At 33.5% G+C, this 21,583-nt stretch overlaps 2 protein-coding genes across 2 annotated transcripts in view; one reads left to right on the top strand and one right to left on the bottom strand.

The window, feature by feature from the left end:
• Window positions 1–21,583, top strand: part of LOC127858238 (cholecystokinin receptor type A-like) — a 309,809-nt gene that overhangs the window by 137,707 nt on the left and 150,519 nt on the right. The gene's annotated exons all lie outside the window — the stretch shown is intronic.
• The window catches only part of LOC127858239 (D(2) dopamine receptor-like), a 146,572-nt gene that overhangs the window by 59,510 nt on the left and 65,479 nt on the right, over window positions 1–21,583 (bottom strand). The window lies entirely within an intron of this gene.

The following is a 21,583-nucleotide window of genomic DNA, read 5'->3' as shown; positions in this document are numbered from 1 at the left end:
GAATTTATTGAAATAAAAAGTGTAATGTACGCGTTTTTGCGGTGTTTTTTTTCCTGTTTTCTTTTGCTTTTGAACTAAAACGATTGTTAAGATCCATTCGCATCAGTGATGTGCGTATATTCACAGGGTCCACAATAATTGGACGAGGTTCAAATCGGCCACAGGTTTAATTTTGCCTATATACACACTTTATAATTTAAGTGATTTACTCTGATTATTTCTCAAGAGTTTATTAGGCCTGTGTTCGAATAAATATAAGATACATAACATTCAATGCTATATATTTCTGATTTTTATGACGTATTTTGACTAATGGAAAATGCGTGTATAAAATCAAAACGATTTGTTTATTTCCAGTGCTTGATCCAATCATGGATATAGAGTGCCAGTCAAGGTAAAAATGTCGGAAAATGTGGCGAACACTAAAGAGATTAAAGCGAAATCGAAAACCTTGCAACCAATCAATGGCTTTTCCCGAGTTAATTTCAACAGCTGTAGTTAACATGTGTGTTTTTTATCGAACCAACGGCATGTTATACTTGAATCGAGTGTTTTGAAAATAAATAAAACTGTAACTAACGATATTCGATCCGGCATATTAAACTTTGAGCAACATCATGTGATCATCAGTCAATCGTGGGCTACAATGGAAATCACGATATAAATACAAGTCAAGTACTTGTTTTGATTCCTTCGTCAATTATGCACTTTATAAATATACGTTTATTTACCAACATACCTCATATATATATTTGATTGTGTCGTGTGATTAGTTACATAGAACAGTAATAATGGCATTCGTGCACCTCTCAGGTAATCTAAAATGAGTTTATTTACTGTTTGATATTAATTGATTTCGACTTAGCTTGATAGCACACTTATGTATGCATACTAGCATTGTGCATAACTATATTTGATTGTGTGAAGAACTATATAACTGATGATATTTTACTTGAGGACACTAAAGGCATCGTTATTAAACCATTTTAGTCAATACGTCATAAGTCCTATAAAAAAACAAATTGTTTTGTTTTTCCTTAAAGCTTTATTTGGTTATTTATGTATTACTCACTTACAATTTAAACTACATTTACATTTGTAATATTCACTCCAGATATATGTGTTATTATTCAGGGCAATATATTGCATTTGTTATATTTAATTGTCTTAAGTAAGAAACAATTAAGTCGTGATGATAAAAATGTGAAGCATGTTATTATCAATAACAAAAAATACAACTAAGACTAACTTAAAAACAAACACTAACAAGAACTTACTTGCCGATAACTGTTTTAACGCACAAATTATCAACTGAAGTGTGTCTTACACTGTCGTCCGCCTACCAACTGATTGTGTCTACCACTTTTGTGCGCCAGTGGGACTGAATTAGTATTGATTTTAATATTTAATATTCATGTTTACCACTAACATGCCTTAATAGTCCGATTTCGTATGCAACCAGATACGTGGTATTATGATATATGCATTGGTGTAGGGCGAAAATTCTGAATTAGGGTAACTCGTCCTTGCGGCGATATTGTCCGTGAGGCGGGCATTTTTATCTTTGTAATTTTTAAAGATGGGTTTTGTTTGATATGATATGAGGCTTTGTAACAAATAGTTTACCATTGGTCCTGAAAATTTATACAATTTTCTAAATGACATCACTTTTTTGCAATGACATGAGGTATTTTGAAGTATTCATAACTTCTTGTGACGGTAATTTAGAACTTTCTGTTTCAATGATCGCTCAGAATCACGCCATCGGCTTATTGGCAAGATGCACTTAAAAGCATTTATTAATGACTAAATATTGAAAATATATCATATGTATCTCTGTAGTTGAGTATTTTTCTGCGTCACCCCTAATTCTACAAAAGGTGCCGTTATTATCATGTTCGAATGGACACTAAATGTCAATGTTTACTCACTATTTCATCGTGAGTAAATCAATTATTCCCTAATCGAAATTGCTTCAAAAAACAAAAACAAACATCAACACAACATATAGGTACAAGGCATGTTATTGGTAGCAAAATACAATTTCAATAGAATCTTGATTAAGCGGACTTCATCCAACTGCAATGACCCAGGGCGTGTTTGCTCATGGGACGGAATACTGATGATTGACTGTTTGAAGTAAGCAGAAACCCAAAATGTAAAGGCCATCTTGGTAACTGAAAATATACTAAATAATGTTACAGCAAAGGAGTCAACAAGTAAGTAATACTGAACTTTCAATAAAAATAATACCGTTCGCTGCATCTAATATAAAAATCTGAAACGAACTACATTTACTATATTAACAACAATAGTGTATAAAAACTTCTCTAAAAACCGTCATAAATTCTGAAAATAAAAATTAATAAAACCAAACAAATATGCACATATATCATACATATAATATAGCAAATTAAGCCAACTAAGGGAGGGGGCGGGAAAACGACCTTTCTTTGCTGCCAATAAAACCTCGAGTGACAAAAAACGCCTCTATACACCTTTATAACGTCACGAAACCTTTAAATGCACGAGCTAATTTACCGCTTAATCAAATCGTAAAACGAACAAATATGATCAATACCGAAAACTATAAATAGAACCCATTTAGAAACGTGAATAATTTCATTTACTCACTATTTCATTGTGAGTAAATCAATTATTCCCTAATCTAAATTGCTTCAAAAAACAAAAACGAACATCAACACAACATATAGGTACAAGGCATGTTATTGGCATAATATCGAGTAAAACAAAGAGAGGTTCTTGTATGTAATTTTAAACTTAGTTATGAAAATAAATTAAATACAAAGTATACTTAGCAAATTTTATCTCCATTCTGCACTATTGCAAACATCTAGACAGCACGTTTTCTATCCCCATCCTCTTACAGCAACCGCCCTCAGAATGAGCGCTTCTTCTGCAGAGCACGTACCTTGGCTTTCCGCCAATTGCAGAGCACATAACTTGGCATTCCGCCAATTGCAGAGCACATAATTTGGCATTCCGCCAATTGCAGAGCACATAACTTGGCATTCCACCAATTGCAGAGCACCTACATGTAACTATGCATTCGGCCGATTGCAGAGCACATAACTAGGCATTCGACCGATTGCAGAGCACATAACTTGGCATTCCGCCAAATGCAGAGAACATAACTTGGCATTCCGCCAATTGCAGAGCAGATAACTTGGCATATCGCCAATTGCAGAGCACATATACATTCGGCCAATTGCAGAGCGCATAACTAGGCATTTGGCCGAATGCAGAGCACATAACTTGGCATTTCGCCAATTGCAGAGCATATAATTTGGCATTCCGCCAATGGCAGAGCACATAACTTGGCATTCCGCCAATTGCAGAGCACATAACTTGGCATTCCGCCAATTGCAGAGTACAAAACTTGGCATTCCACCAATTGCAGAGCACATAACTTGGCATTCCGCCAATTGCAGAGCACATAGCTTGTCATTCCGCCAATTGCAGAACACAAAACTTCGCATACCGCCAATTCCAGAGAACATAACTTGGCTTTTCCTCAATTGCAATACATATAACCTGCTATTCTGTCAATTATCAAACAAATAATATGCCAATCCGCGAATATTAATCCACAAAAAGATTGTATTTCGCCTACTACAGAGCACATCCAGACTAACTAACATTCCACTAATCACAACGCGAATTTAAAACAAAAAAAGTATTATAAACCAAGTAGAATCTTGAAAACTATACTCCTCAAAGTAGCCAAACATATTTTTTGCATTAAAGCTATTTAAATAGCCAACAACATTGCTTATATCACGTATACGAATAATACTTAAATAAAAACTAACATTAATGCATGTATCTTAATAATCAAACATATGAGAAGACAGTCTATGAACTACAAATTGAAGAGCATATACATGAAACTAGGCATTCGGCCAATTGCAGAACACATAACCTGCTATTCCGCCAATTATCAAACACATAACATGCCAATCCGCCAATATTAATACACACAAATATTGAATTCCGCCCACTACAGAGCACATCACCACTAACTAAAATTCCAGTAATCACAACTAAAAGATAAAACACAATTAACGCACCATACCAGACCGAAAAGAATGAAAACCAAATTTAACATCATCCAGCCTGAAATCTGTAATTTTCTTCTTAAAAATATCTCTAACACTTGAATACGAGATTGACTGACTTGTTTTAAATCTAAGAACAAAAGTGTAAGTCCTTTTGCAAAACCGAACTGAACGAAATAAACACTAAGATGACGAATGTTCTATATTAGCCTTATTCAAGTAACATTCAAGTCAATTTGAAGGACAGCTAGCATTAACTGTCCTGGTAATAATAACATTATTGCCTTCTCTCAAAACGTCTATTTTCGATTTGTCAACAAAATATTACAATGCGTGTCTAGAATATCAATATGGCATATCTATAGAGCAAGCGCTTCAGAGATACGGAAAAAACAACAAACGATAAACCAAACAAACAATCAATTCTTAAATCAGCCAAAAAACTGCTTTAAGACGCATAACGCTCTACAAATAATTAAATTATATCAGAAGAAATTGGTATCTTTTTATTACTAGTTTGGAAACAGGTCGAGTACTCCCACTTAAACAAATCATTTTCCAATCATTCTCACATGGATAGTTTACATGAGCCATCATATGAGCCCACTTAATAGCATAAAAGATGTTATTCAACATAGATATGCTGCATTTCTTATCATTCTTCGAAATATTTACAATGTATAAAGCAACCGGGGAAATGTTTGCAGGCAAACTTCCGACTTGCATTCAACACACCACTAACTAAATTTTTCAAAAGCTATATATGTGTATGTCCTAATCGTGGAAACCTCACGTCCGTTTAAACAAGCATCTCTGACAGCTGAAAACAGTTCTAGGGCCAACATTGATGATCTCGAAACATCCTGCCAGGTTTAATACATAAAACATATGTAAACATAGAACAGAAAATAACGCCTGGAAGAACCATAAATGTATACATACTTAGTGATAAATCTTAAGATTAATACATATTTTCAAGAAAATAAACAAGTGCATGGATTATTTGTATTAAAAATAGTTAATTACAATGAAATTTCAAATAACAAAGATGTTCAAAATAATAACAACTATCAAAATTATCTGATACACCTTTAACTCAAATGAAGACCAAATGAATACGAAAAACCCCATAACCAGTAATGGAACAACCAATTTTCCCACGGTAAAATTGTTTACGTTTTAATTATATATCGGGGGTCTTCTCAAAAATAGCCATTGTGAGTGAACAACTCCTAGTCAGCAACAGTCAATGCGAGCAACAAGAACTTTGCTGGTAAATTTCTTTGATCCGAAATCGGTATTTTTTACCTTGAACATAAATTTCTCTAGCGTCATTAATAAATTTCTCTAGCATTATTAAAAACTAAAATTTCTACAATATATTGGTAAAACACAGAATATTAAACAACGTATGGAAAAAAGGAATAGACGGCCAATATGGAGCGACTATAGTGCCCTTTGCCTTGCACTATTCTAAATAATTAAAAAACTTTAGGAATCAGATATACTGATGGAACGAGTCAATTATTGACATCAGACCAGTTTACAAACAAGCATATACAGCTTCACAGTTAGCGGTCAAGAAAACAGAATCTTGTGTTCCAAACAACCTTTTTCACCTTTAAAAAGGTTTTTGAAACAATCCAACGCCTACCTTATAACTAATAACTCACTGTATGTGGCTGGTTGTATTTGACGTGATTTACGACGTATAAATGCAAAAAACAATTCTTCTGACGCCAATTTGTGTTCCATGTGCAAAAGAGATCAACCTCGATGGCACCGCTCAGTTGATGAGTCTCGAGACGACTGTTAACGATGTAACATCCTTGTTCAGATGTGTAAAAACGATACTAATTAAATTATGTAAAATATGTCATTATGTATACTTAATATGCACATGTGTGGCATATGAATAGTACACATTCTCATACAAATCAAGCGGTAAATCTAAAACTAAAATCAAAAAATAAGGTTTGAATAAACTGATCCCCGCCGATGCCCAAAGCGCACACAGGACGCCCTCAACGCCCATCAATCACGTTAAGTTGCTTAAAATAGTATACATTTACAAATATGAAACATTATTTTTGTTTAAAGAAGCTGCTGTTATTTGCAAGATTCATCCACCACCAATCAAGAGAAGTGTACATGACTTCACGTACACCCCATACAATAATCGGTAGTAATGAACGATTCAGGTAAAACCACGAGCGGGATACGCAAGCCAACTGCTCATTTTTTGTTTTCTATCTTTTTTGATGGCAGGGGGACGTACGAGGACCCATGGCTCAAGACCGGTGTCTAGGTGCCTTCATCACCTCCCGAAACCTCTTTGTTTAGAGAAATTTACAAATAAGCAGCTATTATTATATTGTCAACCTAAGTATTCTTTAACAAAACGGATAAATAAAACATTATTAATCTCATTGCGCAAATTAACATAACAAACAAACATCAAAAGCATCCCGTAAGCACCCCGGACATCAACAAGAATCAAACATATCACTAAAACCATAAAATTCATAAAATAATACCTAAAAAGAGTGTAGATAAATCATAAGTTTTCCGAGTACTATATATATGCATATGACGAAATTTTGCAACAGCCGTACTAAACCGACTTCCACATCTTACCAGTCACAACAAAACGATTTTTTTTTTAAATAATCGATAAAATAAGAATACCTTTTAAAAATAATTCATTACGTAAGAAAACAAAAACTGACATGATTCCGACACGCTTACCTTAATGACATCGTTAATCCAATGTTTATACCAATTAAGTTGACAACTTTGATTCGATGTTTATAACAAAAGCGTTGAAACGATTTGCACTTCCACTTCTATTCTTCCATGTCTTTATCGAAACTCATTTTAAACCACACTATCTTATTGTATTCCTATCGAAATTTATATTGATGCATGATAAACACACACTCTGAAAAACGTTCTGCATTCGTTCGTTTTAAACAAATAGTTTACTATTAAAAAACACCACGTCCGACTGTCCTTAAATTCCAGAGAGTTTAAATAAAACTATTGTATTTCGTCACAGAAATGACGTCACACGATTTACTACGTAATATATTGCGTAATATGGGGGTTTCCTATTTTCGGTGCGCGTAATGTGAAGTCATTAAATGGATCGAAGAAAGTAATCCGGCTAGTATGGTAATACGGAATTGAAAACAGCGAGTAGCGTAATACGGGATTTTTTATTTCAACGATTGATACAACCTGTATTTAGTTAAAAGCATGAAACAGGTATATAATAAATATATATATAGATAGATATATAAATATATATAGATAGACAGATATATATAAATATATATATTTGTTAGTGATTTATTTTTCAGAAAAGTTGATTTTTCGTTATAATATGATTATTTGTCACTCAAAATGATGTTTTCACTAATTAATATCATAGCCACACGCTAACCACCTGTGTTTTGAGACAGATCTTGATAACATTTATTCAATATTCTTTCCTGCTTACGTTTGCTTGCATTTTCTTCTGTTTAATGTCAGTCTTTAATTATATTTCAATGCTTTTATGAGTTGTCTGTAAAACTTCCATTTATCGATAACATAGGAATAAATTGCATGGCAATCTATGAAAGAGGAACATGATATCCGTATTTAAATAAACATTGACTTACACATACAAACAACTATTCACAATTACCTTTATTTACCATTTATTTTAATAACGTCCCGTATCGTTAACAAACTGTGGAAAGACGCCATAGCCGTTGTAGTTATGACGCCGTATCGCGTTGTCGTACAGACGCACCAATCATTGTAACGTAGTTCAGCGGGAGTGAAGTACATACGATTGGGTTACTTCAATTCTCTAAGTGCATACGTTTGGGATACTTCAATTCTCAAAGTACATTCATTTTTAAAAAGTATACATTAGAGACTCTTGGTGGATGGAAATTGCAAAGCGGGAATCCACTGTTTCTATAAACACGTTGTTATTTTCAGCACTTTAACCGTAAATTCCGGGGAAATTGAGCTACTTTATAATGAAGTACTGCATTATCTTCACCATGTTTTAAGCGTTGTATTATTGTCTGCAACTACATACAGTATGGGACGCATTTGTATGTTAAAAGCACATTTAAAGACACAAACTATATTAATCGAAGACTAACCGTTTTACTTGTCCGTTTATTAGATCTAAATATTGACCGATTTCGCTTTGCTAAATATACATTATTTATAGACTTGAACTTTTTAACCCCTTCTTATTAAGTGTATCATACCAAACTGTTTGATACGTTTCGCGCATTAGATGTAATCTTTAAAGTTTTTCAAAAATGAAATAATAAACAATTTCCAAATCCTTCGTTTGTTATTTTCAGCGTTTTTTATAGACACCAGACAATGTTTACACTTGCGTACCATGACACGGAAAATGTACCTGAGTAATTACAACACCGATTGAGAACATGATCTCGGGGCGTAAATGTATTACCGAAGCTAATCTTTAGAAATGAAATCCTCAACTGATTAGCTTAGATAACATATGTGTGAATAACCAAAGTTAAACAAAATATATTCATTATATTTCAACTACAAGTATTCAAATGTTTCATAAAGAGATTATAAGATCAAATTATTTAGCTTTATTGATAAACAAACATTCTTATGTGCAGGAAGAATAGTTTAAATATCAAACATTAAGTATGCAAACAAAGTCTTCATTGTACGCCCCTTATACATTTGATTGTTTACAACATTTACATTTATTCACACGCACAAAAACCCTTTTTATCAATTGAAAATCATTTACGACACAATACTATCGAATATATAGTGAAATCATATGTAAGCAAAATGTTCTAGTTTAAAGCATTTTAAAATGCGGTGATAATCTTATAATCAAATATAACACTTAAAAAAGTTACCGGCTGATCTGGAACACATATCAAGTTTTAAGAGATATGTGTTCGCAAAATTTATCTTTAAAACTGATTATTAGTTATTACACATACGTATCATCACATGCGTTATTTTTGCAGTACAAACGATGAATAATAATATCAAATTTTACTTTCATTTTAAAGCCCGAGTCAAAGTCCAGAATTTATTTCAAAAACATTTTACAAAATATTAAAGTGCAATAATATATAGTGACATCGAAAACTTATAAGAAAGCAGATAATACAACAAACGGTATCTAGCATCACAGCAATTATCAAAGAGATAAAAGTGAAACATTACACAGAAAGTAATCGTTAATGAAACTTAAGGTGGTTTCTTTATAGTAAAAAAGAACCTTAAATTAAATTCACTTAACAAATTCAAAGTTGTCAAAAAGAGAACGTGTGTAGCAATGTCAATTTCTTTAATGTTTTTACAAAATATATAACAATTTACAAGGTATTTTTAAGCTAAATGAGCCAGTGATTTTTTTTACTCTTTTTTCCTATTATAATGATGTGATAATTGAAGTTAAGTAAATATATAATATATATTTATTTAACTTTATATAACTTTAATTTCTCCAAAACCGTGAAGAGCTGAACAAAAAATCAACCACAAGTTTACAATAGTTAACAAAAAACGTAAGCATAATATGTGTACATAGTACAATATCTTACATGTCGTCAGCGATCAACAGAGTGAACAATGACATTATAAATAGATTACATTAAATATACACATATTGTTGAACTTTTATTTATAACATTGACATGATAACCAGAGGAAACGTATATACATTTGTATGAATTAATAATAGGCATATACTAGATAATTACATTACATTCGGACATTTATGACAATTAATAGGGTACATTTTTCAAAATGTTTATTTTTCAAAAAGGAATAATTTTAAATGCAATTGAAATTAATCTAACTAGTTGTCAGATGTTAACCAACGCAACAGGATTATAAAATTCTGTCACACAATAAAACGAAAGAAGAACAAAATGCTCGCCAAAATAAGAAGTACAACAATATAAACATTTAATAAATGTATCATCGAAAAGAGCGCATATATAATTAAGTACAATCAAATTGAGTTCAATAGTTGTGTTTTTTTTTATTTTGCTTCACTATATCACATCAATTCGGACAAGGTTGATTACCTTGCATAAGAATGTTGATCGGGTTATTCAGCTTTTAAAGAAATAACTTTAAGAAACATGTTTTCAGATTACCCGATTATTGTTTTATATACACAATAACGTAGAAAATAAAGAAGAATATAAACAAATAATTTCTCCTGATTAGTATTTGAAAATGTCAACAACTCAATTTCTCACTACTTCGTTCAAATAAACTGTTCAGAACTCATAATGTAACTTCAATACTGCAGTCGACATGACATGACATCATGCTCTAAACGTCCCGACTAACTTTTTGATGCTGCATTCACATCATAATAACATTCAGTTTTACTATGCAATTGTTTCATTGGTTGATGATTCCTCTTACACAACAAGCTACCATATAAGGATATGGCTATCATTTAAAATTAAGTAAATATACAACTATGTGGAATTCAATTTGAACATTTTTGAAGTCACTTTGCCTTTAACGTTCGAATAATCCCTTTAATACCTCTGCCACATAACAAAAGCATATGTTTTTTCAACGAAAGTGTTTTCTTTATTGATACTCCCTCCGAGACACTTATGGTACATTAATTCGGATAGTTTGTATACTGTCACATATCACATACGTATACATGTGGTATTATAAAGGCAGCAATACTTCTATCGATGTGATCAGTAATTATTTGCATTGCAGTTAGAAACCTATTTTACATCCTCATAACATGCTCATGATGCCTTTAAACATAGCCCTTTTTCGCATTGCTCCTCGTCTCGCGTTTAAAGAGCACTCTCTACGGTAGCATACAGCCGCATCATGCATCGCCCGTACTTGAATCTTATCTTCTTCGGTACTTTTGAAGTCGCTAGGCCATAAATGTCCGCACTGTGCCTTTAATGATTAAGCCACAAATTCTGCACATCCTTTGATTCTTGCCACAAACATCGCATGAGATGAGGTGTCCACATGGGAGGAAAACAAGGGATACCTCCGTACGGGTACAGTACATGCACTTCATGATGCTGTGTAACTCGGTGTTCTCTCTCATTAAGTCTTGCCTGGTTTTCGCTTCTTGAGGCTCTGCAACCAAAATAGTTATAACTGCATCAATACTCGTGTGACTCATATCATCTATGCCTATCCTGTGAATGGTCATGTTACTTAATTGTTTACATACAGTAGCTTGCTTATAATGTAACAGTGCTTGCAATGTAACAAAACGTTTTAACGATACTTGTCATGTGTCCAATAACACATGTTAAAACGTGTTTGTGAAACTAGCAATTGTTAAACATTATTGTATGCAAATGTTAACAATCCTCTTACCATCCATAAAAAAATGCATGCATGACATGTGCTAGATTTTTACATTTATGTTGATTTCATGTCTTTATATATAAATACGTGTCATATCCGATTGCATAGTTCATATTCATTTAGTAATTGTATTTTCCTATCACTTACATAAGATCATGATGAAAACCATTCAAACCGACGTAAGGTAGCCATGCGCATTGGTTTTACAATACATAGCATGTATACATCTGTATAATGCTCAGAAACGCACAGTTACTTACCTAATGAAGATTTATTCGAATTAGTAGAAGTATTGCCAAGTTGATTTGCCGTACCATTTGTTTTCTGTAAACAATACAAATATATGTAACATATTCTACACTTGCTACAAATGTGTTTTGTCTGGTAACCTAAGTTATTGATAGATGAATTGTCAAATTGTAATAATTCGAAAATCAAATGCAGAATATTTGCATTCGTCTTTACACGCATCTTACGATTGAAACATAAGTATGCGTGGCGTACTGAGCCAATATCATTATTTACGATAACACAACACAAATTTAACTTTACAACAAACTCATGCATCTATTAATGAACTATTGAGTAGAATTACACATTGATATAGATTTTGTGTTATTATGGAATGGTCATGTCCCAAAACTATTTTGTATCACTGCTACACGAAGAACATGCGATTTTCACAAATGTTATTTTCGTGATACTCATTCAATTATTTATTCACTGCTGGGTTGGTTGTTCAATACAGGAATTGGTTTTGCTGTTTTTTTATGTAGCGAATACTTACATCAGATCAATATTGTACCGCCAACTGGATTAAGTTCACAAACTCGTGTCCCTTTACACTGAGCAAGTATTCACATTTCGGAGAGAAGCGCGCATGTTCCACCCATGGGTCATCTTCCGGGCTGCAATGGCGTAACCCTGGAAACCAAACACAAAGAGTATAATGTTCATGTTTTGCGTGTGGTCCTGCCTTAAATTCCAGATTTCTCGAAAGTATTACCCACGCTTTTGTTTCAAATTTCAAACAAATGTGCTTTAATAGCATACCAATAAGCTGACCATTTTGTATTAGAACTGAACTTCACATTATAATATAGAAATTATTCTTGTGTCTTTAAATCTTAAAGTTTGTAACTTGATTCATTCAAAAAAAGATATGTGTTTGTAATCTAAAATGAATTTCGAGAAATCAGCCTATGATTTATAAAACGTTTGTCCCTAGATATTGTATTTACTGTTGACACATTATGGCAATACAATAATACATCAAACTATTAAGTTAAACGCCTGATAAGTTTTGTATTAAGAAGGGCAACCCATTCCATTTGTAATGCCCGTATTTTGTTTCGATTGTATTTTTAAAATTTATATTAAATAAAATTGTATAAATGTTATGCAAAATATAATACGACCCTGCAAAAATAATATGAACCTGTTGAACAAAAATCGTAATCCAATGTTAGCCCTACGCTTCAGATTTTATTATTCCAGTATATGTTAACATATCATGTATTAAAGAATGTAAACCCGCTTGTAATATCACGATCTTTCAACAACAAGACGATTCTTACCAATTCCACAATGGTGACATCTTGTAGCATCTTCGCCTACATTTCGAACCAAGAAAAAACCAGCCACGCTGAGGAGCTGTGTTGACACTACGAGGATTGTAGCTCCGAAAGACTAATCTTTTGGGAACCGTGGAAAAATTGGGATACTTTGGTCCCGTTGGTACGGAGGTATTGGTTAGTGTTGGAGGAGACCCATTATTGGCGGTCTGGGAGTGTGTTAGCATTGCTGAGGACCCGTTTGTGAATGTCTGTGAGTAAGTATTTGTTTCTGGTCTATTTGTCAACTGTTGAGTTTTCTGTTGTGTTGTTCGTGAATGGTGTTGTGTAACAGAATTTTTGGAAAACGTTCTTTGCGAAGTAGCACAAACGTTTGGGCTTGTGGTATTGTCATAATCAGAAGACGGTTGGACGGCTTTAGTGTCAAGTTGTGAAAACACCTTGGCGATGTCTGCAGGCGCTACCATTACCCCAGTTTGAAGGCTTTTTATCTTCCCTCTTATATTTCCTGCACCACACATCCCGTCACACTCTACATTATTTCCACAAACGTCCATTGTGACTAGCGTAAAACTGGAAGCAAAAGTACGTTTGTTTTATTGAAAAAAGACGTAAGTCCGTGTTGCTTGACTACAAAATTGACTATTGCACGTGTATTGTGTTTGTGCACGAAAACACTCTTAGTTATTTATTATTTATATAATTTATTTTAACGTATAACTTGCTTGCGTTTTAATACACCGGTGAAGATCTATTTTATAATTTATAATTATATAATTAAATGTTATAATGTTATGGAAATCGTTTCCTATTTAAGAATGCATTCTTGAAGACACGCGGTGACTTTCATTATCTGCGTAATTCATGGGATCACATTAGTGTCAATGGCATGGGATTCCAAAAAACCCAATGAGTCAATATAGATTGTTCGTGCCAAACTAAAACAATAGGGAGGAATTAGCTTTAAAACAAGAACTGCAAAATAAACAGTCAAGATTTAAAATAACTACAATTTAACTAATTCCTTCTACATTCGCCTTCTCATTTAAAAATGTAATGAATTGAATAATCATAGCTTTTGCAATATATGAACTTTTTTAATTAAACTGGCAAACAAGAAATGTTTATGGTATATTAGGAAAAACATGAAAACGATCAACACAAATGCATCTAATATTATAAATGAATTAACATTCTGATTTATTAACCCATTAATTGGTTCAGCCGTAAGTGTTTTTGAGGAACATTACAAGAGCTCAGCTTCAACGCAATTAAATTCTAACTTTGCATATAGGTGTTGATAATTTATGTTGCAATATCTGTTAAGTGTATAAGAATGGAAATGTTCAGAGAAATGTGATGGGGAAATGAAGCTTTTTAAAACACTGAAATGTGCGACATTGCGATGTATGTATACATTTAACTAAAGAACCAAACTTGACTATAATCATAGATAATTTATAAAAAGAATGTTCGGAGAAGACAAAGTTTCATCTGAACTTAAATATGGTATAATATATTGGGAATGTCTTATCAGCTTTTTTCCTTTCATATCGACTCAGATTGAAATAAAGACATTTGATAAAAGAATACTTTGATTTAATATGTTCTAAACAGTTTCGTGTTCTATACAGGTTATATAAACAGTCTAAACATTTGAAACAAATCAAGCATCATTTACATTCGCCCAGCAACAATAAACCTTGAACTCAAATAAATGAATGACTTTGTTTTAGAAAATATAATCATATGCTTACGTTTACTTTTCGTTCATTTTTATTTGTTCGAAAACAGTCGATATTGAACCACTGGCGTAATATTTTTAACAATTCAAACGCTGTCCGAATAAAAAAACGCCCAAAATATCGATAAGACATGTTACGGAAGAAGAGACAATTCTGCTCAACATTGTACAATTTATTTCCTAGTGAATTAAGTAACGCTTTTCTCTGGGTTTTCTAAACGCAATCTTTGTGATTAATACTCTGGGATTTTCGTGTTACGTTTTTGTACAAACATAAGAAAATCCCTGAATTTCTCATGTTAAAATTGATGTAATGTATCTTACCGATTTGCACGTGTTATTGAGTGAATGTGTTCACGTTGCGGCTTATAAAATTGGCATGTCAATGTAACAATTTAATAATATAGTTTCAAATATAGAGAACCATAATACCTTATTTGGCATTAAATAAAAAATCTATTGAAATAATATGTAAGATTTAAACTGCGCCCAGATGCAGTTCTATGTATTAAAACAAATCTTTTCGTATTTGTAAACTTATTCTATGTAATCGTACGATTACAATAAGGATTTAAATCTTATTAGGTTATTACCGTTGTAAACCATTATCTCGAAACGGAAGTATGAAGCAACTACCAACTACCTTTGAACAGATCGCAAATCATGATCATAAAAAAATTCAAATTATAAATGTAACAACTAAATATAATATTTTAAAGAAAAAAACTATATTCTTTATTCATATTTGTATGATGTAATTATATGTATCGATGATATATAATTATATGTTTTAGTATTAATCAGCATGTCTACCAGCCTTCTTACACATTATTTCTCAATAAAAAATATGGCAACAAAGTATGTCATTAGCTATACGAAAATAATAGCAATGCAAAATAATATGTGACTATCAAATGCAGTTAGTAAATAATTAAACATATAACTTACTTTTTTAATCGGTAGGTGTTGGTTTCGAATGCAATTTGAATGCAATTTGAATGAGATCTAGCTGTTTCACAATTATGTTTTTCCTAAATATATAATAAAACGTTATTGCGTGTAACTATTAATAGGCAAAAATAGGAAACCAATTTAGTATTAAACTACAAGTCGATCCTAAAAATAAACATGTTTGCGATATTAATGTTGATGATAAAATAACACCAAACTAGTCAACCGTACAGCCTAAAACTGTGCAGAATGTTAGCTTCTTAAAAGTGTAAGATTATCTCATTGTTTTATAAAATATGTTACAATGTTATGTTTAGTTTTTAATTTAAAGCAACTGGACATTTATATAAGTAACCTTCGTTCACAGACACTCACAGCTATATTCTTTAATATATCGACGTTCTTCAGAGCCCAACACATGTGTTTATTTACTCGTGTTACATGTATTAATATAATTCAAGTATCTTTCTCTATCGGTCAAATAAAGTAAACAAAGTAATTTGATATCGATCTTTAAGAGGCATTGCACAGTATACAAATCTGAAATATGCTATATTGCAATAATTTACAAAAGAAATTCATTTCGAACGTTGCGAAATACTTGTAAAAGTAAATGTGCATTAATGTCCACGTTGCTAGTTAAATTTATTCACTTCTACAAGAGCACAATAATGTCGTTACTCCTCGTAATAAGGAATATACAAGCTACATGGACAAAAATGACAAGCGCGTTGCATGAACAAGTGTATGAATATTGATATTAAAGTGATATTATGGGCATTTTGCACTGGTGAATTGAGCTGAAAAGAATTAACAGGTCAAAAGAGTTAGTTAAAATCTGGTTACTGACCAGTTATCTGCAACTCATCATGCTACCAGTTGTTTATAAAAATAAATTTTATATTCGATATTTTTACGTGACGCACCCAGTCCTCTAAGCCGAAATGATTCGTAAAACAAAATTGTGTCTTTGTGTCGTATGAACGAATCTGCCCATAATATCACTTTAATCTAGAACAAATGGTACGTGATCAGATTAAAACTATGTCGACAAAACAGGAATACTGTAACCTTAAAGACGTTATCGGTAGAACGACAACCCTTACAAAAGGAAAGTACTTTATTTGAGACAAGTGACAGATTGTTTTACGACACACTTTAATTGATACTGTGTTAAGCAAATCGAAAAGCTTAAGCATCGCTGTTTGGCGGATTATTTTACCTATACTTAATCAAAGCGCTGAAGGCACTGAAGTTGTTCGCTATTGCATAATTTAAGACGCAATTCATTTTTCAAAATTAATATCAAGTTTTAAATGAACACACGCCATTCACATTTATGAAGAGTGTGTCATAACGCACGGGTCGAGCTTTGTGTGCACTTTTTATCATCCTATTTATTTCATAGAGATAACTTAGACAAAAGACAAACAACATGGCCTTTCTTGGACGTTCTGAAAGCATAGAAAGTATGATGAAAATGGCAGTGAGAACTGAATATGAAGACAATTTGCATTCACAATCATATTAAATGAATAGTGTTGGAATATCGAATACCTATCTCACTAAGAATATAATTTCGTGATGAAAATTCACTTTACAAAACTTTAGATTTTTGACACCATATACAAATTCAAAATATACAAGAAGATCATTGATGAAAATAAATAAATACTAAATATGCGAGCAATACTTCTTACTCAAGAATTAGGTAGTGATCAAGACAGCCTTGTTGACCGGTACATTGTTGTTGATGCATTACTTGTAACCCTAGCAGTTCACACGGTGTCAACAACTCTTACCTAACCATAGGTATAGAGCACTCATGCGCTTTTTCGGCATAGCTGTTTTACTCAGCTTTTCATCTTAATGACTTTTACATAACGCCAGCAGACACGCATGAAGATTTTCGAATTTTTCGTAGGCTGATTCGAGATAAAACTTCTGAACTTTGGCTAAATCACGGTGTCTTAGCTCAGCGCAAAGGATGAAGCACTGGTCAGTGTAAGGAATTCCTGACTACTCTCTGAATGTTCAAACGACACAAATTGTGGCCCAGTTACAATTACGCGTTAAAATCTATTTCGCAGAATTTTAGTTTTACTTTCAAGATGAGGAAACAATCATTACCAAAATAGTATAGTGCCACGATAAGAAGAAAATAGTTTAATTATCCAACCACAATGTTTGCCGTCCTCCTTCAGCACGTCTGGAAATCGTTCCTGAACTTATAGACAAGTTTGCTATTTTGAAATCAATTTTGTATCGAAAAGCATTGTGCTAAAATGTGCCATTTACAATTCGCAATGAGATTTTTAATGACCCTCGTCATGCGAAAGTGGGTCTTATTCCATATGCGCCCATCATATATATATATAGCCCACTCCGCCTGCTCATCTCTCAGCCTGGTCAGGAGATACATAATGAGACCATAACATATTGAGTGATTTTATAGCATACAGCATAGCCTCTGACCAGACTGCGCAAATGCACATGTTGAGTCTAAGAAACGCTGGTCGAAACGCATAAGATCTATTTTCGCATGACGAGGCTATGAAAGTGTAATTTAAATTTGTCGAAAGAAAACTGCGTACTACTACTACTACTACTACTACTACTACTACTACTACTGCTACTACTACTACTACTTCTACTACTACTACTACTACTACTACTACTACTACTACTACTACTACTACTACTAGCAACAGCAGCAGTAGCAGTAGTAATAGTAGGAGGAGGAGGAGCAGTAACAGCAGTAGCGATAGTAGTAATAGTAGTAGAAGTAGTAGTAGTAGTAGTAGTAGTAGTAGTAGTAGTAGTAGTAGTAGTAGTAGTAGTAGTAGTAGTAGTAGTAGTAGTAGTAGTAGTAGAAGTAGTAGTAGAAGTAGTAGTAGTAGTAGTAGTAGTAGTAGTAGTAGTAACAGCAGCAACAACAACAACGGCAGCAGTAGTAGTAGCATTAATAGCAGTACTAATAGTAGTATGTTATGTTATATCAGAGCCTTGCCTGCTTTGACCAGCTATATATATGCGTACAGAATATTTACACATGTTACGCAAAATTTGATTGGCTGACTAACTCGGGATCTCGAGATAGCGAAAATTCTTTCCTCTTTTGTTTAATGCACTCTGCCTTTATTTACTGCACCGCTCTTTGTTTTAATTTTACGCCGCTTTCATTTAGTTGTGCACTCTTCTTTTTTCTATCTAGTGGCCACGACATAGCTAACTCGTGGCCACGAGATAGAAAAAAGAGGAGAGCAATTTAAAAAAAGAGAAGTGAATGTCACCTCTATGCCACCGTACAAGACTTAACAAAAACGCATAGTTTTTTCAAACAATCCTTAACCGGAGTTAGTATATGATGATATTTTTGCGAAGATTTGTCCAGGATTGGAAAGGTTACACGGGTTTATGCTCAACCCTGAAAACCCTTTCTGGGGAGGTTTTGAATCCGGCCGGGGAAATTTCCGGATACCGTGTGCAAACTGTTTTAATGCCAACATGTTTATACAAAATGGCCAAGTTGTAATATTTCCCATTTTCTGTCGTGTCGAACTGTTTTAGCATGTTCAAAGACATCGCCAAAGCTCTGCGTGTGCACGGCTTTCTGGAGAGAGATGGAGAGCTGTGGGAATCCCGCAGCAAATATACACGGTCTTACAGAGAATGATGAGCGCGCCGTGACCGCGCCGTTAATACTTGTACAAAACGCTGGTTGAGTTTAGAATTTTTCTGTACATCAGCTCTTTCAATCAGCTTCATTTAGCTTTAAATAAAGCTAGGAACCCGGCTGCCGTTTGACCTCATAACTTGGCGGAAGGTGTCGTACATATAACGCTAGCGGAAAATTTCGTGCCCTTGTTTTCCGTGCTTTGTCTGGCTTGATTGGTAGTATATTTGCGCGTTAAAAACAAACCAGCAATACCAGTAAAGTATTAATATGTGGTTATCAGCAACTTCTTAGACGCCATATAAGTGTCATAAGCGCGTCGTTTTTGCGCTTTTGCAACTATTGAGTGCGTGTAGAATGCATAAAACACTGTTGGAAAGCTGTGATGGCGAGGTGAGACCTCGACGTGTAAGTACGATTTGATGAGCGTAATAGGACACTCATTTTATGTTTGTTCTTACATCTTTTGTGGCGGTTACACGGCGCTCGGAAGATGTTTAGATAAAATTACAAGCGTTGTGTCATCGCCGCCCTGTTTGACAGGACCTTAAGAAGAGGACATTGTAAATAACAAAAAGTGGAGATTTATCGGAGTAGAGTTATATTCAGTTGCAATCGTTTAGGAACAATTTTATTACACTGGTTATTTACCAAACAACGCTTAATGTTCTACTGGAAAAAGCCTGAAGGCCCTAAATGTTTTAATGATTTTTAACATCTTGATATTAAGTCCATTACTGCATGCCATATTGGATGCGATCTCTCATGAAAATAACAATTCCATCTTAAATTGTGTCACATGCTTCGATTAGCGACATATTCTGGCAGCAGCAAGATAGTGTACGACGAAGCAGTACCGTACATGCTTTATATTTACCGATATGCACGTATAATATAGCTGTGTGTAATATCGTTCAGTCAAATAACATATATGGCATAATTGTATGAACGTATAAAAAAAATGAAACAATGTTACAAACATATGAGATATGAGAGTTATGTGTTATAAAACTGTAGAACATCTTGTTCACTAAGAACCTTAACTATTATGTTAAATGGTACGGTATTGTATATTTGTCTAGGTTCAATCAAGTGAAGGATACAAATTAATTAACTATCTACAAAGTTTTGAAAGGCTGGTTAGAATTTGAACCCTCTCTGAATTTTTGAAAGGCATATTGGGAATTTCTATCACATTTACGGTTACTCTGCTCTTAATATACCATGATATTATATATGCCATGTAGACGAACTAAGAAAGAAAATTTTCTGTCCTACAGTTGACAATGCCACGCTAGCAGATTTACGTGTAGAACTGTTCAAGGTGATATCGTTAAAATTGTAACAAAGGTTTTTCTCTACAACCTTATAGCACATGTTGACAATTTAAACGTTTGTTAAAATATGTATTTGATTTAAAGTATTTTTTCTTTGTTAATTAAGTTACGTATGCAGATCAACCGATCTGCGAAAGCGTTTTAATACCTATAGTATATATAAGATTCCCGCACAGGTCTTTCATTAAATGCTGTTTAGTCCCTACCTGGGCAACCCCTTGTCCCTTCGTCTGTCTGTGTGTCCATGTGTTCTTACGATTATGGATCATACGATAACTCAAAACGTACTAAAGAAAGGTTGATGAAATAATGTGAGTGAACACAGTTCCATACGGAAAAATGTACGTTATTATACAATTGCTTAAACATTAAAACATGCTGGAGCATTCGGACGGTATATTCATAACGGTATTTATGCCATATAGTCTTGCACTCTATTATATGATATAATTAAACATTATTGTCTTAAGGGTCAGCCTGTTAAAATTAATATTAAGACAATTATGGACGGTATCCGTGGTCTAGTGATAACGCAGTGTTAGAACTCCTGGATCGCATGTACGACTCTCCGCTCTATCCTAACCCACCAAGTCGTTTTTCACACGAGACGTTAAATCGCGTTGCAATGTATTAGAGGCTCCGGACCGGCAAAAAGAAGCACAGGTTTGTCTCGTTCAAGGGTTTTCGTCTTATTATCGCTCTAACACTTGTAACCCAATAAACTAGTGTTCTGGTGGCAACAGACTTACAAACACATTATAATCAACTATTGTTGAGGAGGAGGATACCATTTAAGCTGATCTCAGTCATATGTATTCATCATCATATATTAA

This window comes from Dreissena polymorpha, chromosome 14, assembly GCF_020536995.1.
Source record: "Dreissena polymorpha isolate Duluth1 chromosome 14, UMN_Dpol_1.0, whole genome shotgun sequence".
NCBI lineage: Eukaryota > Metazoa > Mollusca > Bivalvia > Myida > Dreissenidae > Dreissena > Dreissena polymorpha.
Note: the sequence above shows the minus strand (reverse complement) of the source record. Positions and strands in the feature narration are given on the sequence as shown.